The 27,987-nt window shown below is 49.0% G+C and overlaps 1 protein-coding gene across 1 annotated transcript in view; it reads right to left on the reverse strand.

Moving 5' to 3' along the window:
- The window catches only part of samd11 (sterile alpha motif domain containing 11), a 294,059-nt gene that overhangs the window by 165,606 nt on the left and 100,466 nt on the right, over positions 1 to 27,987 (reverse strand).

A 27,987-nucleotide genomic window follows, 5' to 3' on the forward strand; every position in this document is an offset into this window, starting at 1 on the left:
TCTCCCAAATAAGCCAGCTAGGTAGATGCAGATGGGGGTGGTTCTGGGACGCCAGAATGCACCGCTGAGCCTACTGGACGCGTCGTGGGCCCAGTCAGCGAAACGTCGATGTAAGTAGGAGCCCATGTGATAACCCCAATGACGTGTCTGCCCAGCCTTTCTCAACATCAGAGGAGCGTAGGTGAGTGCTTAAGCCTCCCATCACCACCGGGAGCAAGTTAAGAGTTGGCACTTTGGATTTTAACATCACGTCCAGTGTATATGACAACATTGAACACTGGGTGCATTGTGTGCGTGAGTGTTGGAATTTAGGGAGAGTCACTCTGCTCACTTTCTCTGCCCACATTCCCGTCTACTCTGCCTTAATTCCACCGCTCACTCACACAATTTACCCAGTGTTCAATTGCGCTCTCGACCCGTGCTTGGGATGAGGGAGGAAACTGAAGCACCTGCAGTAAAATCCGTGCCGCCACAGGGAGAAAGCACAAACTCTACGTCCAGACTGCACCCAAGGTCAGGATCAAACCTGGAGCGGTGAAGCAGCAACACGATGAGCACAACTGTGAAATAGCCATGGGCAGAAAACGCTAGGGCACGGTGGCGCAACGGTAGAGTTGCTGCCTTACAGTGAATGCAGCGCCGGAGACCCGGGTTCGATCCCGACTACGGGTGCTGTCTGTATGGAGTTTGTACGTTCTCCCCGTGACCTGCGTGGGTTTCCTCCCACACGCCAAAGACGTGCAGGTATGTAGGTTAATTGGCTTGGTAGATGTAAAAATTGTCCCTAGTGTGTGTAGGATAGTGTTAATGTGCGGGGATCGCTGGTCGGCGCGGACCCGGTGGAACCGAAGGGCCTGTTTCCGCGCGGTACCTCTAAACTAAACTGCGGGGCTAATCTGGCCCCCCCTGAGCAATACAGAGAAGGGAGGGAGTCCCCGACCTGGTGACATGTTACGCTGAACCTCCCACAGACAAGGTACATGTGAAACCAGCAGGAAACTACCTTGCAGCCCTGAGTTTCAGATGGGAACTCGACTTGTCTCAGTGGAAACTTGACTTGTGTGGGAGTGGCATCAATGACAATGTGGTGGCATCCACTGGAAGTTCGCAAGAGTACCTGCTAGCTGAATTAGTCAGCGTGTCAGATAAGCAAGGCTTATTATCAACAAGGCTCACTGGGTGCCTAATGGGGCCTCTCGACCGCTAATTGGGATCCGCCAATGTTTGCGTTGGCCATTTACTACAAAGTACGCGGTCTCGAGGCACTTGTCCCGTCTGTGCCCAATGGCATGCGTAAAGAATTCAGCCCATTTTGAGTCCGTGTGTTACAAACAAAACGCATGATCAGTTCAACAACTATCTCTCGCTTTCAACACGTCACAACCAAGTGGATGATTCAATGTTTCAAAGATTAGTTATGTAGGAAAAAAACTGCAGATGCTGGTCTGAAGAAGGGTCTCGACCCGAAACGTCACCCATTCCTTCTCTCCGGAGATGCTGCCTGACCTGCTGAGTTACTCCGGCATTTTTTGTCTACCAAAGATATGTTATTGTCACAGGTACCATGGTACAGTGAAATGCGTCGTTTTGCGTACAGCCCAGTAAAATCACACAGCAGACCTCACAGGAGCTGTGATCGGTGACACGGGACAAGAGTCACCACGTTTTGGTGCCGACAAACTTACAAAGGTTCACCGTACAGTCCTATCTACTGCCTGCCCCTGCAGTAGTGCACCTGCCCCCATCCCCCCACTCCCCCCTCGCTGGGTCCCCCTTCATTCTCAGCCCCCACCATGCCACTGACTCCCCCCCCCACCGCTGGGTCCCCCTTCATTCTCAGCCCCCTCCCCCTCTTCCTCCCTCACCGTTGGGTCCCCCTTCATTCTCAGCCCTCTCCCCCTCCCCCTCCCCCTCACTGGGTCCCCCTTCATGCTCAGCCCCCTCCCCCTCCCTCTCCCCTTCCCCTCCCCCTCGCTGGGTCCCCCTTCATTCTCAGCCCCCACCATGCCACTGACCCCCCCCCCCCCCACCGCTGGGTCCCCCTTCATTCTCAGCCCCCTCCCCCTCTTCCTCCCTCACCGTTGGGTCCCCCTTCATTCTCAGCCCTCTCCCCCTCACTGGGTCCCCCTTCATGCTCAGCCCCCTCCCCCTCCCTCTCCCCTTCCCCTCCCCCTCGCTGGGTCCCCCTTCATTCTCAGCCCCCTCCCTCACCCCCCACCATGCCACTAACCCCCCCCCCCAACCGCTGGGTCCCCCTTCATTCTCAGCCCCCTCCACCTCCCCCTCCTCCCACTCCCCTCCTCCCACCGCTAGGTCCCCCTTCATTCTCAGCCCCTTTCCCCTCCCCCCACCCTACTCCCCTCCTGTCACCGCTAGGTCCCCCTTCATTCTCAGCCCCCTGCCCCTCCCCCTCATCCCACTCCTCTCCCCCCACCGCTAGGTCCCCCATTGTTCTCAGCCCCCCCCCCCCCCACCGCTAGGTCCCCCATTGTTCTTAGCCCCCACCCCCCGCTGGGTCCCCCTTTGTTCTCAGCCCCTCCCCACCCCCCACCGCTGGGTCCCCTGCAGCCTTTTTCCATGTGAAGATGGATAGACACACACTGTGGAGGTTATAATTGAACGTCAGACTGAATACATCACAACCATCCCATGTTTCAGTATGTGAAGTACCAATGCGGGAAAATGATTCTCGGGGTGAGGGAGGTCTTTTTGGAGGATTGTTTAGAAAGTGTTTCTATTCTCTGGAATTTGGAAGTGACTTCCCAATAGGATAGTGGGGATACAAGAAGCATTGGCAGGGGAGTTACTACGAAGTAACGTCCCCTGGGTGGAGAGTGTTGAACTAAGAAACAACACAGAGGAAGACCATTCAGCCCATCAAGTCCATGCCAGCTCATAAAGGAGCAGTCCCATATTATTCCTGAACTATTCCTCCATAGCCCGAGTGTCTGTTGTTCACATCCATCAACTCCCTGGTGATTCTTTTCCCCGTTAGTCTCCACTAAGGGGCAATTTACCGTGGCCGCCGACACACACATCTTTGGGATGTGGGAGGAAACGAGAGCATCCAGGGTGAACCCACACAGTCGCGGAGAGAACGTGCAAACTCGGCACAGACAGCTCCCTGAACTGAACGAAAACAAAACCTTCTGACCAGCCGTCCACAATTCATGTGGGAACGTCACCAGCCGTTGAACTGAACCATTATTGAAAATAAAACCCTTCAGAAAGGCTGCTCCCAGATTTAATTTGGATGCTGGCTTTTCTCTCACGTCCTGCTCTGCGCTATTCATGTGTTGATTTCCCTCATACCCAACCCCTAGCGACCACTTTTGGGGTCCACAAAAAATGCTTTCCAGAATAATTCTGGGGGGACACGGTGGCGCAGCGGTAGAGTTGCTGCCTTACAGCGCCAGGGACCTGGGTTCGATCCCGACTAAGGGTGCTGTCTGTATGCTTTCCCTGTGACCGCGTGGGCTCCAGTTTCCTGCTACACTCCAGACACCCGTACCGGTTTGTAGGTTAATTATTTTCCATCTTGACAACCTGTGTACATAATTTTTACAGTTCCCTAGTATGATCGCAGGGTTTGTACGGTCTGGTTGGTAAAGGCTACCTGACTATCAATCATTTCCATAAGGTAATTAGCACGGAAAGGCGAATATGTTGGGATTTTCCACTGGTGATTAAGTAACTGGGGAATGAGGGGCATTTTAGTCTAAAATACAGCCTCTTCCTTAGGGTAGAAGAATCTAAAACTAGAGGTCATTGGGCTTGAGATGAGGGGGGAGAGATTTAGGAGGGACCTGAGGGGCGACTTTTTCCACTCAGAGTGTAGTCTGTAGAAAGACACAAAGTGCTGGAGTAACTCAGCGGGCCAGGCAGCATCTCTGGAGAACATGGATAGGTGACGTTTCGGGTTGGGACCCTTCTTCAGACTGACTGCCGGAGATGCGGGAAAGAAGTAGTCGGGAAACTAGTAGTCCGTGGCCAGCAGTTACTGGCCCGCCTTACAACTGCTGCCCCTGGTGCAGGCTCGCTAGTGGGGACAACCAAACACCTCCTCCGATCAGAAAAAGACACAAAGTGCTGGAGTAACCCCCCGGGTCAGGCGGCATCGCTGGAGGACATGGATAGGCGACGTTTCAGGTCAGGACCCTTCTTCCGACACTCGATCTTCCCTTACAAATTCCTTCCCAGCCTGAAGTCCCGTCAGCCGAGTCTTCAGTCAATAATCTGCTGAAGGATTGATCCTATAGTCATTCCAATAAAATGATTCTGAGTTGCTGACAAAGGCACATTGAAAAGGAGTGCAATAATCAAGTAACTGCTCGTACGGAAAATACAAAGAGGGAAACTGAAACATCGAACAGGTAAACGAGCCCAAATGAACTGACCAAACCACCCCTGTAGAGGTGGAGGACAACACCACAATATGTCACAGAATTCAATACGCCATTAGAAGCCTCAAACTATGTTCACACTACAATCGTTACATTCTTGTACTTGGGTATAATCATGCTTATGTAAACAGGCCCCCCTCCCGACTCTTCGCCATTCGGAATCACCATCCCCATTCCCTGCCCGAAATAACTCGCTGAGCTTGAAGAAGGTCTCGGCTAGAAACATCACCCATCCGTGTTCTCCAGAGATGCTGCCCGGCCCACACTTTGTGTCTGCAACTCAGAGTGTTAACTGGCTCAGCGGCATCTGGCTGCTTCCAGGGCACCTTTCTGGGTAGGCAGCGCGGCCTTCTGGGTAGGCAGCGCCGCCATTGCCGGCTTGCTTCCGGTGTAAACCTGAGTGATCGTACAGTGTTGTGGAGATCACTGACTGCCAGAACTGTTTGCGTAAGTGCGAGTAGTAAGTCGCCTAGTGCGTAAGTCGGAGAGTCTGGAGTGAGATTTCGCTGAACTGTTTGCAAAGCAAGGAGTCTGAAGAAGGGTCTCGACCCGAAACGTCACCCATTCCTTCTCTCCAGAGATGCTGCCTGTGCCGCTGAGTTACTCCAGCTTTTTGTGCCAATCTTCGGTTTAAACCAGCATCTGCAGTTCCTTCCGACACAAGGTTTAGTTTAGTTTAGTTAAGTCTTTCTGCTGACTGAAAACACACAATAAAAAAAGCTTTTCACTGCATCTCGGTACACCTGACAATTAAACTAAACCCTCCCGCAAACGCTGCCTCTCCCACCGAGTTACTCCAGCTGTTTGGTTTTTGTAACTGCACAGTTGCATTTCTCCACAGTCTCCACCACCAATGCCCCTCCAAAGTCCACGCTGGCTTCTTGCCACGGACACGTGCTTCACCACGTTGGTGGGCCGTGACCCCAGTGTGCAGTGATCCACGGACAGGTGAGGCTGCTTCCTACCTGCAGCTGCGGGTAGGACCGGGATGTGACAAGCACTGGCTGACCCAGGATGTGGGCTCGTGCTACAAGCATTCCTGCTGCATGATTATGAACACCCGCCATACCATCACACGCGTAATAAAAACATCACCTCCACAGTTTCCCCCCCACCAATCCTGTTTTACCCTCCCCACTATCCTGTCAACTCCTCACAACTTCTACCACACACCTACACGCACACACAAGTGAAATGTAGGGCTTCTCCACCCCCCAACTCTCAGTCTGAAAAAGGGTCTCAACCGGAAACGTCACCTATTTTTCATTTTTTCATTTCACTACACATTTATGTGTATGTGACAAATAAACGACTATTGACGATTGCTTTTCTTCAGAGATACTGTCTGACCCACTGATTTACCCCAGCGTTTTGTGACTATCTTTTTTGTGACTATTTGTGACTACCCTCAAAAATCATCAGTAAACTTCAATACATTCAAAACTCCGCTGCCCGTCTATTCACCCACACCCCGATCCGTGACCATATCACCCCCGTCCTTTATAAACTCCACTGGCTCCCCATCCCCCAGAGAATCCAGTACAAAATCCTCCTCATAACCTACAAAGCCCTCCATAACCTGGCCCCATCCTACCTGACCGACCTCCTCCACAGGCACACTCCCACCTGCACCCTCCGCTCTGCTGCTGCCAATCTCCTATCCCCCCCCACATCCGGACCAAACTCAGATCCTGGGGGGACAAGGCTTTCTCCATCGCTGCTCCCACCCTATGGAACTCACTACCCCAAACCGTTAGAGACTCCTCCACACTCACCACATTCAAAACATCGCTGAAGTCTCACCTGTTCAGTACTGCCTTCAACCACTGAAGGTCACCTCACCTTCTGTCTCCTTTCTCTGTTCGTTTACTTATTTACTTATTTATCTATTTATTCATTTCCCTATGTTCTCTAAATCTCTGTAAAGCATCTTTGAGTATATGAAAAGCGCTATATAAATAAAATGCATTATTATTATTATTATTATTATCTTCAGTTTAAACCAGCATCTGCAGTTCCTTCCGACACACACTAGGGGCAGGTTACAATGGCCAATGAACCTCACAACCTACTCAACGTTTAGATCGAGTTCATGTGAAAGTATAGGTTATGAGGAAATAAAGAGAAATAAGATTGAGACTGGTTCCAGTAGGAGAGTCCAGAACCAGAGTGCATAGACTCCGAATAAAAGGACGTACCTTTAGAAAGGAGATGAGGAGGAAATTCTTTAGGTGGGGAGTGGTGAGTCTGTGAAATTCATTGCCATAGACGGCTGTGCAGGCTAAGTCATTGGGTATTTAGAAGGCAGAGATTCTTGATTAGTACGGGTGGGAGAGGTAATGGGGAGAAGGCAGGAGAATGGGGTTACGAGGGAGAGATAGGTCAGCCATGATTGAATGGCAGAGTAGATTTGATGGGCCGAATGGCCTAACTCTATGGGAAATCTACTCCGCCATTCAATCGTGGCTGATCTATCTCTCCCTTGTAACCCCATTCTCCTGCCTTTTCCCCATAACCTCTGCCACCCATACTTATGACCTTATGACAGCTACTTACTTAGTAAGGGTGTCAAGAGTTACGGGGAGAAGGCAGGAGAATCTGGTTGAGAGAAAGAAAAAATAAGGGGTAGGCCATTTAGAACAGAGATGAGGACTAACTTTTTCAGTCAGAGAGTTGTGAATCTGTGGAATTCTCTGCCTCAGAGGGCAGTGGAGGCCAATTCTCTGAATACATTCAAGAGAGAGCTAGATAGAGCTCTCAAGGATAGCGGAGTCAGGGGGTATGGGGAGAAAGCAGGAACGGGGTACTGATTGAGAATGATCAGCCATGATCACATTGAATGGCGGTGCTGGCTCGAAGGGCCGAATGGCCTCCTCCTGCACCTATTGTCTATTGTCTATTGTCTAACACTACACATTCCCTTTATGACTTTATGCGCCTCTATAACATTGTCGCTCATCCTCCTGTGCTCCAAGGAGCAAAGTCAGAGCGGGCCCATAACCTCCCCCTATAGCTCAGGCCCTCAAGACCTGGCAACATCCTGGTAAATCTTTTCAGCTGAACAACATTTTACCTACAACATGGTGACCGAAATTGAACGCAATCCTCCAAATGTGGCCTCACCAACCAGATGAGACTCTGTGCAAGCCTCTGTAACCTTGAGTAAAATGCAAGGCCGAAGAAGGTTTCTGACCCCAAAACATTGCCTGCCCATTCCCTTGTGCAGATGCTGCCTGGCCCTCTGAGTTTTCTCCAGCAATTTGTAATTTTGCTCAAAATTCCAGCATCTACAGTCTCTTGTGTTTCCGGGCAGACACATTGGTGCAGTGGCAGAGTCGCTGCCTTACAGCGCCAGAGTCCCGGTTCAATCCTGACCACGGGTGCTGTCAGTACGGGTGTCTGTACATTCTTCCCTGTGACCGCATGGGTTTTCTCCGGGTGCTCTGGTTTCCTCCCACATCCCAGAGACGTGGCAGGTTTGTAGGGTTAATTGGCTTCTGTAAAGTGTCCCGAGTGTTTAGGATAGAGCTAGTGCACAGGTGATCAATGGTTGGCGTGGGCCTAGGGGGCTGCTTCCATTCTGTATCTCTAAACCACACTAAACATTCTTGCTTTTTATTTCAGATTTCCGTCAGCTGCCGTGTGTTGCCTTCGTAATATATTTAGAGCTCGCATTTTCAGTTTTAATCAATAAAATCCAAAATAAACCACCCTCGAAGGTCTACTTGGTCACAAAAAGTCATTTTTAAATTTCACCAATGAGACCACACAGGGCTAATAAAAGTCAACCATGCAAAATTTACATTTATTTTGCTCTCAGTATGTTTCCTATCACTTTCAGACATCCACAAATAGACCACTGACCAATCCTATTTGTTGTGCAGGAAAATAACTGTAGATGCTGGTACAAATCGAAGGTAGACACAGAATGCTGGAGTAACTCAGCGGGTCAGGCAGCATCTCTGGAGAGAAGGAATGGGCGACGTTTCGGGTCGAGACCCTTCTTCAGACTGATCCTATTTGTTGTGGTCGGTGCTGTTCTGCAGCCGAGAAGATGTTGATAAATTTTAATAAGGAAACGCATGCACTCAAGTCATCCATTATTATCGCTGACCTCAATTCAGCGGCACTTTAGGCAGACTGATAGTTGCTGCACTTCCAGTAAGGCTGTTTTTAGCAACCGAAAATATATGGTTTTGCTGAACTTTGACTAGAAAAGGAATCTAAAAGGAAAATTAACTGAACCAAAAAGACAAAACTGAAAAATATTTTCTCAATTCACCTTGGATCTTGTGCGTTTGAACCAAAGATACTCGAGGAGCAAGATGAACCACTCCGTTGAAATCGCCTATACTGAAGTGTAGTACGCAAAGGAGCGTAACGTCCGCCATTTTAGTAAGCAAAACCCGCCTTTCGCTCTGCCTCTCGCAGTGTAATCAGTGTTTTGGGGGAACGAGATGTGTGATGATACCATAAAAATGCAGAATATATCTCATCTATCAATTCACAGATTTTTGTTATTTTTCTTTAAAAATGTTTCTGCAAGTTTCTGCCTAATAAAATGGTGCCGTGATGTACTACGGATTTTATGGTCTCGCTCTGCTCTATTATCTTTGGTTTGGACGAGCACACCCCTCTGTCCACGTGGACACTCCCTTGTGCAAGGGGATCGGTTGGATTTCCCTTTGAATGCGAGTCTACATGTTCGGACACCTCTGGCACCTCAGGAGTAATGGCCGCTCAGTGCCAAGGTCAGCCACGCTGAATTAACCCCGCGCCCCCTTCCACCCTCACCCGCCTGTTCATCCGCAGATTAACCCCGCAGGCTGCTCAGTCCTCAAACACAGCAATCACATTAACCGTGATTTACGGCGGTGACTATACAACCCGTCCCTTTAATCAGGAGCGAGACTCTGAGCAGTCCAGCAACTCAGCAGCCTGTTAAAATGTAAAATGATACATCATCATGTGACGTGAAATAAATGTATTAGCGTTGCCACTTACAGCAGGAGAGGTACTTCTTAAATTGAGTCAAAAACAGGCACAAGGCTGTGTAACTGGATTATATTCTTTCACTGGGCGACACGGTGGCGCAGCTGGTAGAGTTGCAGCCTCACAGCGCCAGAGACCCGGGTTCCATCCTGACCACAGGCGCTGCCGGTGTGGAGTTTGTACGTTCTCCCCGTGATCTGCTTGGATTTTCTCCCAGTGCTCCAGTTTTCTCCCACATTCGCACGATGTGCAGGCTTGTCGGATAATTGGCTTCTGTAAATTGTGCCTAGTGTGTAGGAAACAGCTAGTGTAGGTGTGATGGCTGGTTGGCGTGGACCCGGTGGGCTGAAGGGCCTGTTTCCAAGCTGTATCTCTAAACTAAACTAAAACAATACTTCCTGTAAAGCCACTCACAATTTACCCTACATTCACAGTTTAACTTTGCCCCCATGCTAAACGAACAGGTGCGCTGATTAAAATCTCTCCTTGGATATTTTCTGCAGTTTATCGAGATTCAAAATAAACAGTGAAATTCAGCCCATCCGAATATATTTTGAGCTCATATAAAATAGTGCCTTTTAACCCCAGTCTAAAATATTTTGCCATGGTTTTAGAATTAGATTCAGAGATATACAGCGCGGCAACAGGCCCTTCGGCCCACTGAGTCCGCACCGACCAGCGATCCCCGCACACTAACACAAGCCTACCCACACTAGGGACAATTTACTCTTATATCACGGATACAAACTCAAGCCAATTAACCCACAAACCTGTACGCCTTTGGAGAGTGGGAGGAAACCGAAGATCTCGGAGAAAACCCACGCGGTCATGGAGAGAACGTACAAACTCCGTACAGACAGCACCCATAGACGGAGGCGATCCCGGGTCTCTTGCGCTGCAAGGCAGCAACTCTACCCTGCGCCACCGTGCCACCCGGTACCATCTATGGTCTAATCTATTTTCTCCTGAAGTACTCGGATTTGGAAAAGTGCCACATTGGTAACATTAATTTACTTAATACCACTGCACCTGCCCTCGGTCCTTGAGCAATAACAACCCATGTAAGAGTTGCTCCTCCCTTTGTTCCATTCTGGGCTACAGAAGCATTGTCAAGTCCTTGTGAACAAGTAAGATTCAGGTGCGCTAGGATTGATTTATTGATTGATTGATTGATTGATCGATTGAAAGATACAGCAAGGAAACAGGCCCTTCTGCCCACCCAGTCCACACTGACCATCGATCGCTCGTTCACACCAGTTCTATGTTATACCACATTCACATCCACTCCCCAACCTCAGTCTCAACTCTTTTTAGAAAGAACTGTTCGGCACAAGAACAGGCCCTTCAGCCCATAACATCTGTGCCGACCAGGATGCCAAAGTAAACCCACCTTATCTGCTGCACTTGATCAATATCCCGCCATTCCCCACATGTTCATGTGCCTATCCAAATGCCTCTCAAAAACCCTTATAAGTTCTGCTTCCACTACCCCCTCTGGTAGCACGTATCTCCTTTAAACTCTCTTCCCCCCCCCCCCCCCCCCCCCACCTCAACTTGGAGCTCTGCCCAATTGACAATTCTGCTCTGGGGAATAAGATTCTGTCTATCCACCCTATCAAAGCCTTTTCATAATTATATATACTCCCATCCCTCAGCCTCCAACGCTGCAGGGAAAACAATCCAAGTTTGCCCAACCTAGCTGATACTCTTTACACCAGGCAAAATCCTGGTAAGCTTCTTCTGCTCTCTCTCCAAAGCCTCAACACCCTTCCTGTAATGGCAACCAGAACCGCACGCATTAGTTCAGTTGAGTTTATTGTCACATGCACTGACGTACAGTGAAAAGCTTTTGTTGCGTGCTAACCAGCCAGCGGAAAGGCAAAATTAGGGCACATGGTATTGGGGGTAGGGTACTGACATGGATAGAAAATTGGTTGACAGACAGAAAGCAAAGAGTGGGGATAAATGGGTCCCTTTCGGAATGGCAGGCAGTGACCAGTGGGGTACCGCAAGGTTCGGTGCTGGGACCCCAGCTATTTACGATATACATTAATGACTTAGACGAAGGGATTAAAAGTACCATTAGCAAATTTGCAGATGATACTAAGTTGGGGGGTAGTGTGAATTGTAAGGAAGATGCAATAAGGCTGCAGGGTGACTTGGACAGGTTGTGTGAGTGGGCGGATACATGGCAGATGCAGTTTAGTGTAGATAAGTGTGAGGTTATTCACTTTGGAAGTAAGAATAGAAAGGCAGATTATTATCTGAATGGTGTCAAGTTAGGAGGAGGGGGAGTTCAACGAGATCTGGGTGTCCTAGTGCATCAGTCAATGAAAGGAAGCATGCAAGTACAGCAGGCAGTGAAGAAAGCCAATGGAATGTTGGCCTTCGTAACAAGAGGAGTTGAGTATAGGAGCAAAGAGGTCCTTCTACAGTTGTACCGGGCCCTGGTGAGACCGCACCTGGAGTACTGTGTGCAGTTTTGGTCTCCAAATTTGAGGAAGGATATTCTTGCTATGGAGGGCGTGCAGCGTAGGTTCACTAGGTTAATTCCCGGAATGGCGGGACTGTCGTATGTTGAAAGGCTGGAGCGATTGGGCTTGTATACACTGGAATTTAGAAGGATGAGGGGGGATCTTATTGAAACATACAAGATAATTAGGGGATTGGACACATTAGAGGCAGATAACATGTTCCCAATGTTGGGGGAGTCCAGAACAAGGGGCCACAGTTTAAGACTAAGGGGTAGGCCATTTAGAACGGAGATGAGGAAGAACTTTTTCAGTCAGAGGGTGGTGAAGGTGTGGAATTCTCTGCCTCAGAAGGCAGTGGAGGCCAGTTTGTTGGATGCTTTCAAGAGCGAGCTGGATAGAGCTCTTAAGGATAGCAGAGTGAGGGGGCATGGGGAGAAGGCAGGAACGGGGTACTGATTGAGAGTGATCAGCCATGATCGCATTGAATGGCGGTGCTGGCTCGAAGGGCTGAATGGCCTACTCCTGCACCTATTGTCTATTGTCTATTGTCTATTGACAATACACGATTGCAATCGAGCCATTTACAGTGTACAGATACATGATAAGGGAATAATGTTCAGTGCAAGGTAAAGCCAGTAAAGTCCGATGCAAGATAGTCTGAGGGTCACCAATGAGGTGGAATGAAGCAATGAATGTGCATTCCTCCAAACGTGGCCTCAAAGTGTTCCACAGCTGCAATTTAACTTCCCCAAAATTTATACTCCAATCTCAAACTGACGAAGTCAAAATGCCATACATTTTCTTCACCACACCTATTTACTTGTGTTACCACTTGCAAGAAGCTTTGGGCTTGCACCCCAAAATGCCTGTACATCCACCAAACCATCCCTGCTTTGTCCCCTGAAGACCAGAGAACTGAAGAGACGAGAGCTGGTGGTGACGGTCGCAAGGAGCAAGGCCTTCTGCGGAGGCACCCCCAGAGAACAAAGGTCACCCGGCGAGGAGAGGGACGTCGGTTCGCTGAACGATCCAGATGAAGGCGACGGCTGGAGGCTCTGCAACAGCCTGGGGCTCGCCTGGATCGGGCACCGCTCCATAAGACCAAGCGCGCGGACTAGACTTTGGAAATGGCACCCAAGCTGGCGACTCGAAAAATAATTTCACTGTGCTTTGCAGATATGTTTTATTAACCATCAATGCACCTAAGGGTTCTTCCATTTACAGTAAGTACACTTGCTCCATACATTTAACCTCCCAAATTACATCACCTTTCACTTGTCCAGATTCAACTCCATCTGCCATTTCTCTGCCCATGTCTCCAGCTGGTCCATGTTGTTTGACAAACCTCCTCACTATCCATGATGCCGCCAATCTTAGCGTTGTCTGCCTTATTGGCCCATTGTCAATCATACCACCAGTGAGTATCTTAGCTGTGCCTTAGTGGTGGCAGGTTGTGTTTTCACTTTCTGTGAGTACGCCAGAGGTCTATTATCCGACCAACCTTGTCTTTGGGATGTGGATACAGAGCTGCAGATGCTGGTTAATGCACCAAAGGACACAGAGTGCTGGAGTAACTCAGCGGGTCAGGCAGCATCTGAGAGCGCGAACGTTCTCCGTATGCTGAACCCGAGTGGGCCTCCCATTTCTGAGCTCTGCCCATGGCCCCTATCAATTACAGTCCATGTCACCACAGCCATGACTGGGCCCAGCTCTCCGCTTTAAAGAACCTGCTCGATCTCGCTGTTCAGACCAACGCACAGTTCACAACAACATCAACGCAGTGATGTTGTTGATGTTGACAATAAACTGAACTGAACTAATGCGTGCGGTTCTGGTTGCCATTACAGGATGGTGAAGAGTCAAGCAATACCACACTTCCAGACGGGGAGATGTGGAGGATTAAGGGTTTGCGTAAGACGGCAAAGCCGATAGCTTGAAGTCCAACAAAGCAAAGCACAAGCCCCCCCATAGACATACACGGACACAAAGTCCTGGAGTAATTCAGCAAGTCAGGAAGCATCTCTGGAGAACGTGGATAGGAGACATTTTGGGTCGAGACCCTTCTTCAGACTGTAGAAGAGTCTTGGTCCGAAATATCACCTATCCGCTTTCTCCAGAGATGCTGCCTGACCCGCTGAGTTACTCCAGCACTCTGTGTCCTTTGGTGCATTAACCAGCATCTCCAGTTCTTTGTATCCACATCCCAAAGACAAGGTTGGTCGGATAATAGACCTCTGGCGTACTCACAGAAAGTGAAAACACAACCTGCCACCACTAAGGCACAGCTAAAATACTCACTGGTGGACTGTAGGAGACTGACTTGATTGGATCAAAACTCCATCAAACCTCTTTTTTAGACTTTAGGGATACAGTGTAGAAACAGGCCCTTCGGCCCATCCAGTCCTCTCTGACCACTGATCTCCCCGTACACCAGCACTATCCTACACACTCGGGACAAGTTACAATTTTTACTGAATCCAATTAACCTACAAAGCTGTACGTCTTTGGAGAGTGGGAGTAAACTGGAGCACCCGGGGAAAACCCATGCGGTCATGGGGAGAACGTACAAACTCCGTACAGGCAGCACCAGTAGTCAGGATCGAATACGGGTCTCTGGTGCTGTAAGGCAGCAACTCTACCGCTGCGCCACAGTGCTACCCTTGTAAACCCACTTAGAAGGGCTCAACATCCGAGGACGTACATGCCACTGGAGATAAATGGGATTACTGTGGATAGGGTGAGCAGCTTTAAATACCTGGGAATCCACATCACAGAGGATCTGACATGGACAACACACATTGCCACACTGGTGAGTAAGGCAAGGCAGCGCCTTTACCACAGACAGTTGAGGAAATTCAGAGTCTCTCTGAGGATCCTTCAGTGCTTCTACTCTGGGGCTGTAGAAAGCATCTTGTCCAGGAACATCACAATCTGGTTTGGGAACAGCTCTGCCCAGGACAGGAAGGCTCTGCGGAGAGTAGTGCGTTCGGCTGAACGCACCATGGGAACTACACTCGCCCCCCTGCAGGACCTATACATCAGGAGGTGCAGATCCAGAGCCAGCAACATTATGGGGGACCCCTGCCACCCCAGCAACGGACTGTTCCAGCTGCTACGGTCAGGCAAACGCCTCTGCTGTCACGCTGTGAAAACAGAGAGGATGAGACGGAGTTTCTTCCCACTGGCCATCAGGACTGTTAACTCTCATATCACCAGAGACTAATTTACTGTATTAATTTATTTTTTGTGTTGTGTCTTTTTAAAAACATTTCTATTCTGTTTTGTAGTTTTAGCACAATCCGCAGGCGTTGCCACTTTCATTTCACTGCACATCTTGTATGTGTATGTGACAAATAAAGTAGACTTGACTTGACATCTCAAAAGCTTCAAGTTTTGTTCAATTTTAGTTCAACCAGTTACAAAGTGCTAACTCGGTGGGACAGGCAGTATCTCTGGATAGAAGGAATGGGTAACGTATCGGATTGAGACCCTTCTTGACCCAAAACGTCACCCATTCCTTCTCTCCAGAGATGCTGCCTGTCCCACTGAGTTACTCCAGCATTTTGGAGCGACACGGTGGCGCAGCGGTAGAGTTGCTGCCTTACAGCGAATGCAGCGCCGGAGACTCAGGTTCGATCCTGACTACGGGCGCAGTCTGTACGGAGTTTGTACGTTCTCCCCGTGACCTGCGTGGGTTTTCTCCGAGATCTTCGGTTTCCTCCCACACTCCAAAGACGTACAGGTATGTAGGTTAATTGACTGGGCAAATGTAAAAAATAAATTAAAAAATTGTCCCTAGTGGGTGTAGGATGGTGTTAGTGTGCGGGGATCGCTGGGCGGTGCGGACCCGGTGGGCCGAAGGGCCTGTTTCTGCGCTGTATCTCTAAATCTAAAAAATCTAAAAATTTTGTGTCTGTCCTTGGAGTAAAGCAGCATCTGCAGTTCCTTCCTATACAAAGTGCTTACGTCCCCCAAAGCAACGAACTGGTGTAGTCAATGCCACTATTTCCTCAAAGAGAGAAAATCTGATATTTTCATTCATTATCCACCTCGACATATGTGATAACATTCTTGGATCAACAGAGCACGAATGGCAAGGGCCAAGGGTTTATTCTCTGTGCGGTTTTAGCTTTGATTAGCACAACCGGCTTCTGGAACTTTGCCCAAACAACTATAAATAAACTTCCACTGCCTTACGGGGAATCATGTGTGAACTATTGTTTTCTTTTAAACTGATTCCTCATGTTCTCACAAGGCACTTCCACCTACAGGCCGAAAAATTGGACTAGAAAATGAAATCAACTGCCCTTTTTGATGTCTAACTGCTCCATATAAAAGTGCTTAGAACCCATTTTGGGAAATTCGACCAGACATTGCTTTTTGCAATTCACCCTAACACCGGGATATCATATCCTTTGTAAACCAGCGTCTGCAGTTCCGTACTTCCAACGAGCGTATCCTCTTCCAGTTTTGTGCACGCGTTGATGTCATCAAACTGTGACAGAAATTAGATCATGAGGTTACGACCTCGACCTTTTACTTTTACAATAATTTTACAGTGTGGCACAGTGGCGCAGCGATAGGGGTGCTGCCTTACAGCGTCAGAGACCCGGGCTCGATCCTGACCACAGGAGCTGTCTGGACAGAGTTTGTACGTTTTGTAACCGTGTGGGCTTTCTCCGGGTGCTCCGGTTTCCTCCCACTCTCCAAAGACGTGCGGGTTTGTAGGTTAATTGGCCTCTGTAAATTGCCCCCTAGTGTGTAGAGAGTGAATGAGAAAGTGGGGTGAAATAGAACTAGCGTTAACAGTCCGGCACAAACTTGACTCGAGCTACGGGCCCACCACCAGTTTTCCGGCACCCTTGGCTCCAGAGCCTATTATCCATTTGCCAGACCAACTGGCAGCACGGTGGCGCAGCGGTACAGTTGCTGCCTTACAGCGAATGCAGCGCCGGAGACCCGGGTTTGATCCCGACTGCCGGCTCTGTCTGTACAGAGTTTGTACGTTCTCCCCGCGACCTGCGTGGGTTTTCTCCGAGATTTTCGGTTTCCTCCCACACTCCAAAGACGTGCAGGTTTGTCGGTTAATTCGCTTGGTAAAATGTAAAAATTGTCCCTGGTAGGTGTAGGATAGTGTTAATGTGCGGGGATCACTGGTCGGCGCGGACCCGGTGGGCCGAAAGGGCCTGTTTCCGCGCTGTATCTCTAAACTAAATTAAACTGAGGTCATGGCCTTGTGGGGGAGCCCAGACACCGGGCCGCAATGTTGGCCGCGGATGTTAGCTACGGGAACGGATCTACCGGTTCCAGTTGGGCCAGAGTTCCAGAGTCCAAGCTGCAGGGAGCAAATTTGACCCCACCAGTTGGCACTGAAGTCCAGATGAGGTTGAGATGGGCTGTCTCAACCAAAAAAAGCAAGAGAGAGGGAGAGAGATGTGGATTTTTCAACATACATCTCGGCATGGAGTTGAATCTTCAGCTCAACCTGCTATTCAGCAGTTACATGTATTCCTCAGTGAAGAACGATGTTTCTAAGCGTGCAATACTTGTGCAGATTTCAGTTTTTATTTTCACTTCGTCAGCATTTCTGCTGTGGTTTGTAAAACGCTGTGGGTTTTCCCTGTCTGGAAATGGAAAACAAAAAAGAAAACCGCCCACCAGCTTAATGATAACAGAGAACTGGTGGGTGTATTTACGTAAGGGTGTCCCAGTGGCGCAGGGCTATGAGGGCTGTTGTTTCATGGCATCTGTCCACCGCCTTGCTGGATCGCTCTACCCCACCATTGTCAGGTTGCTGGAGCCATCTCCAGGAGTGGACTTAGTTGGAATCCCACTGAGGCACCTGGGGAATTGAAATTCCCATCATTAATCTGGAATAAAAAGACAATGAAATTGCCAGATTCCTGTAAAACCCCAACTTGTTCGCTGATGTCCATCAGGGAAGGAAAGCAGCCATTCTATCTGGAGTGCACAATAAAAGCTAGGTTTTTGGGTTTTCTGCAGGATCTCCGGCTTCCTCCTGCACTCCAAAGGCGTACAGGTTTGTAGGTTAATTGGCTTGTTATAATTGTAAATCGTCCCTCGCGTTAGCGAGCAGGGATCGCTGGTCGGTGGGTCAAAAGGGCCTGTTTCTGCGCTGTATCTCTAAACTAAACTACTCTAAATTGTGCGGCCATAAAATCTACCTCGAGTGCCAACACGGAGTTAAAACATCCAGCTGCATCGGGTATCGAAGGCGTCAGGCAGAATGTAAATGCTCCCCACCGGAACGTTGAACTGGGCCAGTACGCGGCCCTGGGTACCAACACACAGGCAGTGTCACCCACTACGTTAGGTTCATCGGTCACTCTTACTGACCTGAGCATCCACCCAAGGGTGCGCCCATCCATTGCACCCAGGGGCTCTTCCACCCAGCCACACGTTTCCAGAAGGTCCCGAGCATAAACACAGCCCGTGCAGCAGTGAAGACTGCGCGTCGTAAACCTTGCCCATCCCAGGCCCAAGGGTGGGTGAGAGCCGCAAACACACCTGTCCGTGCCTCCACGAGTGGCAACAGCTCTCCCCGTTCGAGACCTGCCTCAACCCATTAGTCATCACCTGGCCAGCGTAGCACACATTTCCCCACAGAGTTTCAGTGCAAAGCCGCTCGAGACCAGTGGTAATGTGAGTTTAGTTTCGTTAATAGACAGTGGCAATCAGTGAAGTGCCAAATGCATGATTTATGGAGTGAAAACTGGAGGCAGTATTTGCAAGCACAAATTGTGTGCAAATGTCACAGTCAAAGCCCCCGTTGGGCGGTGCAGCGGTAGAGTTGCTGCCTTACGGCGCTTGCAGCAGGTTCGATCCCGACTACCGGTGCTGTCTGTACGGAGTTTGTCCGATCTCCCCGTGACCAATTGGACTTTCCCCAAGATCTTCGGTTTCTCCCCAAAACACCAAAGACGTCCAGGTTTGTAGGTTAATTGGTTTGGTAAATGTAAAAATTGTCCCTAGTGGGTGTAGGATAGTGCTAATATGCGCGGATCGCTGGTCAGCACGGACCCGGTGGGCCGAAGGGCCTGTTTCTGCGCTGTATCTCTAAACTAAATAACCACCCACACTACCTCTAATTTTGATTATTCAAGCTACTCCCCTCATTTAAACACACACACACACACACACACACACACACACACACACACACACACACACACACACACACACACACACACACACACACACAAACACACACACACAAACACTGACATGTTCTAATTAGATGGCTTCAGTGGCAAGAACCCAAGAGATAGAGTCAAGAGTGGATCGTTTATTTCCTGGTGCTACTAAGCCAGTGAGATCATGGCCGACCTTCTCCCTTAATTGTACTTTCCTACATTAACCTCATGCCCCTGATTCTATTAATATCCAAACTGCTGTCAACCCCATCTTAAAACATATTACACAGAACAGAACAGAGCAGCAATGGGCCATTCGGCCCACAGTATTTGTGCCGAACACCATGCCAAGTTAAACTGTTCTCATCTGCATGCACATGATCCATATCCCACAATTCCCTGCACTTCCTTGTGCCTGTCTAAAGGCTTCTTGAAGGCCACTATCATATCTGCCTCCACCAACACTCCTGGCACCCACTACCCTCTGTGTAAAAAAACGTGCCCTGCTCATCTCCGTTAAACATGCCCGCACATCTCCATTAAACGTGCCCCACATCTCCGTTAAACGTGCCCCCCACACCTCCATTAAATGCGCCCCCCACACATCCATTAAACATGCCCCACACACCTCCATTATACATGCCCCCCACACATCTCCGTTAAACGTGCCCACACATCCATTAAACATGCCCCACACACCTCCATTATACATGCCCCCCACACATCCATTATACGTGCCCCCCCACATCTACATTAAACGTGCCCCCCACATCTCCATTATACATGCCCCCCACATCTCCATTAAACGTGCCCCCCACATCTACATTAAACGTGCCCCCCACATCTGCATTAAACGTGCCCCCACATCTCCATTAAAACTGCCCCCCACATCTACATTAAACGTGCCCCCCACACCTCCGTTAAACGTGCCCCCCACACCTCCGTTAAACGTGCCCCCCACACCTTATTCTGGAACTGGGCCGTCTTGGGTGAGAATTCCATAAGTTCGCCACTCTCTGGGTAAAGAAACCTCCTCCCATCCCTGTACTGAATGGCTGGTCCGTGAGCGTGACCTTTAGGTGATTCTGAGCAGTGTCTGTGGCTGGGTAAAACTGGGGCTGCTCCAAGTCTGACAACAGACTGTATGGCAAAGCTCCCGAGCAGATGGCAGCACACACAGCATGCAGTGAGACATAAAATGAAGGAACCATAAAAGGGGCTTAAAATTATATTTGAGAGAGTGGCAATTCGTGTCCAAAATGAATTCAGGATTTCCTCAGCCTTCAAATAGAATTAGAATTGAACCTCTGCAGCCTTGAAGGAACACCCACCGGCTAAGCTCCGACGCACAATTCCTTCGGTGGTGGAGAATGGCACATGTGTGGGGATTAAACGTGCTGAGAACGGCAATACTCTCTGTGATCTCCGACTCGGAGAATTGGAAAACAAGTCAAGGGTGGCGGCCGAATTGGAACAGGGAAGGAATTTTGCAAAAACCCAGACTATTTCCATGCACTTGACCACAATGAAAGTACCCCACTCCCAAACAACCACCCAGCCCGGTGGTAATCACGTGCTTTGAAAGGCTCAACGAACGCAAAATAGAAGGTGCCAAAGCTGCACAAGGCCAACTCTCCAATGATGGCGAAGGTAGACACAAAATGCTGGAGTAACTCAGCGGGACAGGCAGCACCTCTGGAGAGAGGGAACAGGTGACGTTTCAGCGTTCGGACCCTTCTTCAGCTTCTTGTCTAATGAGGCTCCTCCCCAACCTCTCCTCCAAGTCTTGCAGTCATGGAATCGTCCAGCACAGGAGCAGTCCCTTCAGCCCGCTGACAACCATCAGCCATGCCAACCATCAAACTCCAACCCCATTTTATTTCCCAAGATTCCCATCAACCCAGAAACCATGCCACGCACTGCTTACATGCCCAATTTTGCAACGGTGGGCCCCACTCTCCAGAGGGCTCCAATCAGTAAAAAAATTTATAAAGTCCAGGCATCGTTTTTGCATTCTTTACAATCAAATCAGCCACAATCATTACAGCAAGACTGGGATAATCTGCTAGCTGACTCATCGAGAATCTCAATGGTTCATTGTTTGGCTCATCAGGTGATGCTCGCTGCGCTCCATCGCAGCACATGGAGACCTCCCCCATCACTACTCCAACCCACCATGGCCATTTCCCCCATTTTACACTGACTGAGATCCAGTTTCCTACACTCCCTGTCAAGTGACTGGAACCACATTTCCCACAGTCTTTTTAAGTTGACTGGGACTTCCCTTTCCCACACTCCCTTTAAACTGACTGGACCCCATTCCCTGTGGTCACTTTAACATGACTGCCATCTTGTATTCCACACTCCCCTTAAACTGACTGGGACCCCCTTTCCCACACTCACTTTAAACGCATCAGGTTCATTGGAAAATGTATTATAATACTGTGTAAAATCTAAAAAAAGGTGGATACAAAGCATATTGAGGTATTCAGAGGGAATATTATCTAATAGTGTGGAAAGACTGTCGGATCGGAAAAAACTCCCAAGCAGGCCGGATTATCACTGTTAAACTGAAGAGCTATACTGAGGCTAGCAGAGCAAGTTAAATGGGCAGAGTGGCCTACTCCCACTCCCAATTTATGCACAGTATTGTCCGATCTGACCGGATAGCATGCCAAACAAAGCTTTCCACAGTACCTCAGTACACGTGACAATAATAATAATAATCCTAAACCTAAACATCCTCGTGTGCTCTGTTGAGATTGCCGGCAGAGCCGCTCCACATATTGGTCACGTTTGCGTGTGTCCGCAGGGAGCTGTGTGGCGGGTGCTGACTGCAGCCCTCTCTCCCCCAGCTCATTGTTTTATAATGAATCCATCGCCTTTTTCCTGTGAGCCGCTCCAAAGACAACAACGCAGGCAGCACGCGAGCCAACAAGTTAATTCACGAAAAACCCTCTCCCTTGCAGTCAGTGATTTGACTCATTTCCATCCGCTCTTTGTTAGGGAGGTCTATGGTCTGGCCATTTGTCATTTTAATACTGCATTATTGCTGTGATATAAGGAGCCATTTCCTTTCGATATTGGCTCTTAATCCTCATTAGATCAACTGCAGCTCCCAGAAACGCTGGCACAAATCCAACATCCACTTTGCAGTCGGACATATTTGAAGAATTTTCTCCCTGTGGATTTCTCAACCCTCGCTGTGCTCAGGAAACTACTCCAAATGCAATTTTCTTCCCCCCCCTCATACAGACGCAATTAAATGCATGCGTAGCCGTGTTACAGAGAGCCATTTGCAATCTCAGACTCGGCTTTGAAGTGCCATTTGTGCTCAGCAAGGTGAGGAACAGTCTCAGGTGAAGCAGAATGTCACCCCTCCCACACCTCAGTCCAATATTAGCAGGAAGGGACTGCAGACACCAAAAAATAGTCACAAAATGCTGGAGAAACTCAGCGGGTCAGGCAGCATCTCTGGAGAAAAGGTACGGGTGTCGTTTTGGGTTGGAACCCTTCTTCAGACTGAGGGTCACCCTGACCCGAAACGTCGCCCATTGCTTTTCTCGAGAGATGTTGCCTGAGCCGCTGAGATACTCCTGCATTTTGTGTCTATCTCCAGTCCAATATTACCTGCACATGCCTTTCTGTGGCCTCACTGAGTGCAGGTGCCAATTTATTGACAATTAGTGCCAACATTTGGCCAGTGTTCAGAACAAAGAATTTGGGCTGAATTAATATTGGTCGAAACTCACATTAAACCCAGTGGTCATAGAAACAGAGAAAACATAGAAAATAGGTGCAGGAGTAGGCCATTCGGCCCTTCGAGCCTGCACCGCCATTCAATATGATCATGGCTGATCATCCAACTCAGTATCCCGTACCTGCCTTCTCTCCATACCCCCTGATCCCTTTAGCCACAAGGGCCACATCTAACTCCCTCTTAAATATAGCCAATGAACTGGCCTCAACTACCTTCTGTGGCAGAGAATTCCACAGATTCACCACTCTCTGTGTGAAATAAAACATTCTCATCTCGGTCCTAAAAGACTCCCCCCTTATCCTTAAACTGTGACCCCTTGTTCTGGACTTCCCCAACATCGGGAACAATCTTCCTGCATCTAGCCTGTCCAACCCCTTAAGAATTTTGTAAGTTTCTATAAGATCCCCCCTCAATCTTCTAAATTCCAGCGAGTACAAGCCGAGTCTATCCAGTCTTTCTTCATATGAAAGTCCTGCCATCCCAGTCCTGCCATCAGACGGCGTATCTGGAGAACATGGATAGGTGACGTTTCGGTTGGGTGGCCCTTCTTCATCTTGGGATGCATTTCAAGCATGGTGGGCACAGCCCAGACCATCACACAAACTAACCTCCCTTCCATTGAATCCATGTACACCTCACGCTACCTCGGCAAGGCCAGCAGCATAATCAAGGACGAGTCTCACCCCGGCCACTCCCTCTCCCATCAGGCAAGAGGTACAAAAGTGTGAAAACGCTCACCTCCAAAACCAGAGATAGTTTCTTCCCAGCCGTTATCAGGCAACTGAACCATCCTACCAACAAGGAGAGAGCAGTCATGAGCTACTATCTACCTCATTGGAGACCCATGGACTATATTTGATCGGACTTTACCTTGCACTAAATGTTATTCACGTGTTATTCCCTCTATCATGTATCTGTACACTGTGGAAGGCTCGATTGTAATCATGTATTGTCTTTCCGCTGAATGGTTAGCACGCAACAAAGGCTTTTCACTGTACCTCGGTACATGTGACAGTAAACTAAACTCAACTCAAACACAGTGAGCTCTTTAGCACCAAAGACACGATTTCAGCTTTGCTACAAACTGCCCCATCTTCCCTTTTAGTGAATTATTGTCATGCCGGCAAGAGATTGCAGTCATTGTAAATGTCCAGCAGGCCAGAGGCTAATCTTGGGATAATTGGCCAAAGCATCTATTTTCCCACTCCCTATCTACCATCCACGGATACAAAACTATCAATCTATGTTAAGCCATTTGATGAATTGTTGAACAAATCACAACAAAATCTAATGGAAGACTGAACCATATACAATGTTGGGACAAGCATAAAACTGTGCAATGACTTGCCCTCTTTGGAGTTGACTCATGGAACATAGAACAGGTTCAGCACAGGAACAGGCCCTTCAGCCCACAATGTCTGTGCCAAATATAATGCCTCGTGAAACTCATCTCATCTGCCTGAACATTATTCGTATCCCTCTATTTCCAGCACATCTAAACGCCACTATTGTATCTGCCTCCACCACCATGCCTGGCAGCACATTCGTGGCCCCCACTACTCTCTGTGTAAAAAAACTTGCCCGGCACATCTCCATTAAACCTTCCCCCTCTCACCTGAAAGCTATGCCCTCTAGTGCTGGACATTTCCACCCTGGAAAAAAGGTTCTGACTCTTTGGTGGACCAGACCCTTTGTCCAAGTAGTCATTGTGCACTAAACCCTTGATACGGGGTGTTAGACTGCTATTCAAACACGGGGGGGGGTGGTTGCAGACGGCTTCACACAGCCCCAACAAGGACCACTATGGAGGGAGTGTTCTGGCCCAGAAATCTCCCCTTGCATTGCCACCCACCCGCTCTCCCACCACCCTCAACAATAAGAGATCGATCAGCTCGGGCTTGGTATCACACGTAGGACCTTCTGGTGTTGTGTAGATGAGCCATCGTGAAGGATCCAAGGATAAGTGCCGGAGTAACTCAGCGGGTCAGGCAGCACAATAGACAATAGACAATAGGTGCAGGAGGAGGCCATTCGGCCCTTCGAGCCAGCACCGCCATTCAATGTGATCATGGCTGATCATTCTCAATCAGTACCTCGTTCCTGCCTTCTCCCCATACCCCCCTCACTCCGCTATCCTTAAGAGCTCTATCCATCCTGAGGAGCGAATGAATAGGCAACATTTTGGATCAGGACTCTTCTTCATTCCCCTCACAGATGCTGCCTAAGGCCGCTGAGTTCCTCCAGCACTTTGTGTTTTGCTCAAGTTTCCAGCATCTGCAGTTCCTTGTGTCTACATTTACTAAGCCAACCGAGAGGTGCCTCTTTGTTGATCTCTGACTCACGATAAAGGACGCGACTCAACAAGTTATTTCTGTGTTATTTTAGCCCTCGGTCTATTTATATTTCTCCGTAATTGGAAGGAAAGCTTGCCCCACCCAAGGAGCATGTTTTTACGTAGCATGTGGCCAGAACAGGAAATTGCCCAAAGACTTCCAGGTGTGCCAGTATTAAACACTAAACGGCAGAATTCGGAATTCTGCGCAAGGATTAGCAATTTAAGGGAGAACGGGGAATCTAGAATAAAACTCAGTCCTATGGGCCAGAGATGACAGCAAGGTCGTCAGTCTGGGGGGAGTGGTTGCTCGAGGCGAGGGGGGAAAGATTCAATGCGCACCTGAAGGTCAGCTTTTTCTACACAGAGGGTGGTATGCATATGGAACGAGGTGCCAGAGGCAGGGACAATACCCGCGGTTGGCGGTCGGTGGGAGCGTGGGGGGAGCGCCAGAGGGAGGGGGGTGGACAATGGAGGACCCGGCGTGGGGGAACCGCTGGGAGGTGTGGGAAAGGGGGGGGGAAGAGGGGAGGGGGGAGGAGCAACGGAGGAGCCGGCGTACTTTGTAACTTTGGTAGGTGGCCGCTATTTGCAGACCTTGGGCGTGCAAGCAAAGAATTTCACTGTGCCTTGTCACATGTGACAATAAAGTACTTTAGATAGTTCCTCTGTCCCTCTCTTCTCTTCCCCTCCTCCTTCCCAGATCTCCCTCTATCTTCCTGTCTCCAACTATATCCTTCCTTTGTCCCGCCCCCCTGACATCAGTCTGAAGAAGGGTCTCGACCCGAAACGTCGCCCATTCCTTCTCTCCCGAGATGCTGCCTGACCTGCTGAGTTACTCCAGCATTTTGTGAATAAATACCTTCGATTTGTACCAGCATCTGCAGTTATTTTCTTATAATAAAGTGCTCCATTCCATTTAAAAGGTATTTGGGCAGATACTTGGAACATGGACACGATCCATAGGACCATCCTACCCATCAATAGGAAAGGTTTAGACGGCGTGGGTCGAACGCGGGCAAACGGGACTAGCTCAGATGGGCATCTTGGGCAGCATGGACACGTCGGGTCGAAGGGCCTGTTTCCGTGCTGTACGACTGTAATAGGTGGAGGGGGAAGAATAGATAGGTTGGCTAAGTCCGAGTTTCGAACGTAAACCATGCCACAGATAACAAACAACAATGGCAGTGGCAGTTTGGGGAACTTTGGTTCCTCTTTTCGCTTTCAGTCCATGGATTGGGTGGGTTGTGCAGAGATCCAAGAGAAAGGGAGATTTTTGATTGAAAAGTCCCATATTTCCAGTCTGCATGGACCCACTTTCAGCTCTCGGAAATGCTGCCGAAAATGTTTCTGGCTCTGGAAAGTCTCAATCTCGTCTGTCATCCAAACGCACTCCCAAAAACGAATTCTTTTTAAATAAGCAAGTGAGTAAATAATTGATGAAGAGAAGCGATTTGAAAGTTTTTCTGCAGTTTACGTGGGAGGTTGAGAGGGACGGTTGGGATGGAGGTAGAAACATAGAAACCAGGTGCAGGAGTAGGCCATTCGGCCCTTCGAGCCTGCACCGCCATTCAACATGATCACCACTGGTCATCCAAAATCAGTACCCCGTTCCTGCTTTCTCATCATATCCCTTGATTCCGTTAGCCCTCAGAGCTCTATCTAACTTCTCTCTTGAAAACATCCAGCGAATTGGCCTCCACTGCCTTCTGTGGCAGAGAATTCCACAGATTCACAACTCTCTGGGTGAAAATGTTTATCCTCATCTCAGTCCTAAATGGCCTACCCCGTATTCTTAAACTGTGACCCCTGTTTCTGGATTCCCCCAACATGTGGAACATTTTTCCTGCATCCAGCCTGTCCAATCCCTTAAGAATTTTATGTGTTTCTATAAGATCCCCTCTCATCCTTCTAAATCCAGTGAATATAAGCCCAGTCGATCCATTCGCCATATGTCAGTCCCGTCATACCAGGAATTAACCTGGTGAACCTAGGCTGCACTCCCTCAATAGCAGGAATGTCCTTCCTCATATTAGGAGACCAAAACTGCACACAGTACTCCAGGTGTGGTCTCACCAGGGCCCTGTACAACTGCAGTAGGACCTCCTTGCTCCTAAACTCAACTCCTCTTGCCATGAATTTAAATTTGCTATGAATTTAACGACAGGCGGAGAATACAGTTGGTTTGAGGCATGAATGGCACAAGATGAGCGGGTTTGTAGGTTAAGCGGCCTCTATAAATTGGCCCTAGTGTGTATGGAGTGGAACAGAACTGGTGTGAATGGGTGATCGATGGTCGGTGTGGACTCTGTCAGCCTAAGGCCCTAGTGTGTATGGAGTGGAACAGAACTGGTGTGAATGGGTGATGGATGGTCGGTGTGGACTCTGTCAGCCGAAGGGCCTATTTCCATGCTGTGCATCTAAAACTAAAACCAAGTCTCATTCTGCAGCTCGCATTTCCATATTCCCACACAACATTGAAGCCCATCAAATTAATGCTAACTCACCAAAGAGCAATACCAAAGCCCCCACTAATCTTCCTTGTAATCTATTCTCCCCACGCTTCTCAATTCTACCACCCACCTACAAGGGCGGTTCACAGTTGCTCACTGATTGACCAAACTGCACGCCATTTAGATGCCAGAGGAAGCCAGAGCATGCAGGGGGAAACCACGCAAAACGTGCACACTCCACACAAACAGCAACAGAAATTAGGATGCAACCCAGGTCACAGGAGGTGATGAGGCAGCAGCTCGACCTGATGTGCCTCGGAATCTCCCATCTACCGATGCATAGGTGGTGTAGACAGGCAGAACCATGTTCCCTCAGGGTGAAAATATCAAAGAGCAGAGGGTATAACTTGAAGGGCAGA

Source organism: Rhinoraja longicauda, chromosome 30 (genome assembly GCF_053455715.1).
Source record: "Rhinoraja longicauda isolate Sanriku21f chromosome 30, sRhiLon1.1, whole genome shotgun sequence".
Classification (NCBI taxonomy): domain Eukaryota; kingdom Metazoa; phylum Chordata; class Chondrichthyes; order Rajiformes; family Arhynchobatidae; genus Rhinoraja; species Rhinoraja longicauda.